Source organism: Leptopilina boulardi, unplaced genomic scaffold (genome assembly GCF_019393585.1).
Source record: "Leptopilina boulardi isolate dan_hultmark-lab unplaced genomic scaffold, ZJU_Lbou_2.1 LbouV2_305, whole genome shotgun sequence".
Classification (NCBI taxonomy): domain Eukaryota; kingdom Metazoa; phylum Arthropoda; class Insecta; order Hymenoptera; family Figitidae; genus Leptopilina; species Leptopilina boulardi.
Window position 1 is genome coordinate 1,385,817 of NW_026137869.1, and position 3,996 is coordinate 1,389,812.

Below are 3,996 nucleotides of genomic sequence, written 5' to 3' on the forward strand. Positions count from 1 at the left end.
GTGTTTTTTGTTGGCATAACAAAATGTTTGGTTAGCTCAACCAAATTTTTTTTGTTAGGTCAACAAAAATGTTTGGTTGATCAAACAATCAGTTTTTTTTTTGTAAAATTAAAAAAATTTTCTACCTTATCTCTTTTCTTTTTTATTTATTTCATTATTTATTTATTATCAATTTAACATTGAATTTATATTTATCCAATTGAAATATTTGTGGACTTTGAAAAATCTCATTACCGTCTGGGATCGAACCTCTGTTTTAAAACTGAAGATCGGGAGCTCTGACCACTGGACTACCTATCCTTGTGAGAGATTTAAACTAATTGTTCTCTTAAGCTATGAGCTGAGAGCGAATCAAATTATTTGGTTGTCGCAACTAAATTTTGGTTAGGACAACAAACGATCATTTGGTTTTTTAGACCAAACTATTTTGTTGTCGTAACCGAATTTTGGTTGGAATTTAAAAATGTCCAACCAAATAATTTTGTTGGCCTAATCAAATGTTTGGTTGAGATAACTCTACGACTTTGTTTCAGCCAACCAAAATTTGGTTACAAGAACCAAAATTGCCTAACCAAACAATTTTGTTGCAAACACTAAATTTTTTTTCTCAGTGTAGATTTGTTTTTATCAGATTAAATCTATCTTTCGTACGCTATAGTTCGTCTACCATAGGAACGGTTACCATAACAACGGTTTCCATAGCAACCATCACCATAGCAATTGTTACTATAACAAAGGTTACCATAGCAAAAATTACCATGACAACGGTTTGTATAGTAACCGTCACCATAGCCATCGTTACTATAACAACGGTTACCATAGGATCCATTACCATAGTAAGTGTTACCATAACAACGGTTTCTATAGCAACCATTACCATAGCAATCGTTACTATAACAACAGTTATTATAGCAACTGCTACCATAGTAACGGTTACCATGACAACGGTTTCCACAGCAACCATTACTATAACAATCGTTTCCATAACCGCTACCATAGGAACCGTTACCATAGAAACCACTACCATAGTAATCGTTACCATAACAACTGTTTCTATAGCAACTGCACGGAGAGAAATAGATGGTACGGGGTACTATCTACATAGTACCAGATACCATATTTGTTCTTACATATACGGATAGCAATCTAGATTCTATCAGTTACTATCCAGATTTTACGGAGTAACATCTTGATTGTAGTGGGTAACATAACCATACTTTTTGTAACATCTTTGATAGTACCGAGTAGCATAATGATAGTACCGGATAACATCTACTTTTTACCATTTTAAGATCATAAGTTCTTACCATCTATTTCTCTCCATGTGTTTGTATAATTAACTTTGATGTAACAGCCACGAAACCCTTTAATGAAGACACTATGCGTCTGCCTCTCCGACTGATTGTATTTTGTATTTTAAAAAAAAAAAAAAAAAATTTCCTTAAATAATCATTTTAAGTCTCTTGGAAAATATTGTGCTTCACATGCAATTTTGCAATGAAGTTGAAAAAAACACAATTTCAATAGGAATGTTATTTACAAATGGTATTCTCACTCGAAAGAGGACAAATTTTACTTTCCAAGAAGCATGATTCTTAAAAATGCTAATGTTATCTAAATTTTAAACTTGTTTTTATCAAACATACTAATTGTTATATTTATTATCGATAGTATAGGAAAATATTATTATTAATATATTATTATTATTATTATTATTATTATTATTATTATTAATATATTATATATAAATATAAAATATTATTATTAATAATAAAATATATTAAATACTATATAATAGAAAAGAATATTAAAATAAAATAATTAATTATTGAAATAAACTATTAATATGTTTGACAAATTCAAATAAAAAAAAATTTTGGGTTCTTTTGAAAAGTACAAAGAATTTAAAAAAAAAATATATAGTGAACAGTGGAACGCAATTTTTAATTCAGTCAAGCGAGAGAAAATGCAAGGGGATAAGAAGAAAAGGAAGTAAAATGAAAAACATGCAAAATTGTTGAGAGACGAAGACTTGAGGTGGATGCGACGCGTAGGGCAATAAATATTATGCGATTAGATCTTGGAAGCCGCTGCAGGGTGGAGGTTATAGTATGAACAAGGGGGTAAGGGGGGGGGGGTGAGAGGTAACTATTAATCATTCCATGTTAATCAAGTCCACCGCTAAGTAGGCCGCACTGTGGCATTAAACTGCACTGCCACGTTATATCTCGTATAATGCCGCATCGGATGCACAAATGTGTATATATGTGTGTGTGTTGTTAGTCCGTCCTCCTATTATTCGAACTACTCCAAGATTCCTTCTACTTTCGACCTACCGCAGACACGGCTGCACACGCGCTCACTTCTTATTTTTGAGAAATTAATCGAGACTAATTGCCCGTTCAGGTTCTTTACATTCCCCCTTGCCAACACTATAATATTCTATTTCTAATTCAAGATTTATGAAAAAAAGAAAAAAAAACTAAACGAAAGTTACATTTGAAGAGAAAAAAAATTGTATAGGATCGAAAATTATTGAATAACAATTGTGTAATAACAGATTGTAAAATAAAATAACGACGCAAAAAGGCAGAGGCAATGGCTCGGTAAAGACAAATTTCCAAGAGACTTACTATCGCGGCGAAGGTATCGCGTTACCGTCAATTACAATATTTGATTTATATCGACATGCAAGGTAAGAATGATCTTCGAGGTCCAGTTCGATTGTATCTCGGTCGCATCACGTGTAAATATATAATTGCACAACTAGCACTGGGACAAGGTTCAATTTTCAAAATGAAAAAAAAGAACACTGCTACAATTATATGTCATTCAATTAACACAGAAAATTAAAAGGCATTAAAATAAGCTGCAACGCTTATTATTTTAATCCAATTTTGCTTATTTTAATACCAAAATGGATTAAAATAAGCAAAATTGGATTAAAATAATAAGCGTTGCAGCTTATTTTAATGCCTTTTAATTTTCTGTGAATCTGATAATTTAACAAAATTTAATTACTTTAATCTATATAATAATAAGCCACTTCTACTTACAGATATTTTCACTTATTACCAAGTTTTTTTTTTCACAGAAATCAATTTTTTTCAAAATGGATCATAAATATTAAATTATAATATGTAACAATTTTTCAAATATATTATTTTGATGACGGAGGGGCTCTAAAAAATAGGTTACAAAAAATTGTAATTGTAAATTAAATAAGGTAATTCAAAAAAAAATCACATCTGCTTTTTTTTAATACGAATTGCTTTTATTTCTTCTCTAGTACAAATGTACTTGATATAAATAATAGAACAACAAGCGCAAAGAGTGCAAGATACAAAATGAATACTCAGAAAAATTATACAAAAAAAAGAAAACAGTGAGGAAATATTTTATCACGCTTTTTTTTTGTCTCACATTTATTCATCAATTATTATGAATTTTTCACGAAAAGTATTTTGAAACAATGATCATATTTCAAAAGTATACACTGAAAAAAAAATTTATTTAATTCAAATACCGGTGTATTTGGTTATTATCAAATAAATATTTACTTGAATCAAATATTTCTTATTTGAATCAAATAAATGGTATTTGCTTCAAATACTGAAATATATGATTCAAATACTATATATTTGATTCAAATAAGAAATATTTGATTAAAGTAAATATTTATTTGATAATAACCAAATAAACCGGTATTTGAATCAAATAAATTTTTTTTTCACTAAAAAAAATAGTATAAAATAAATGCATCGTATTTATTTTCGATTTAACTATAATCAAGAGAATTCATTTTTTTCGAAATAATTATTTTTTTACGATAAAACTAAACTGTATTTAGAAGAAGGAAAAAAAAAATAGAAACATATTATATTCTAAATCTTTTAGAACGTACATTAAAAATTCATTGACGTTCAGTCAAAACTTCTAAATTCCATTAAAAAGGAAATTTTTTTTTTTTTTTTAAATAACTCAAATTATCATTAA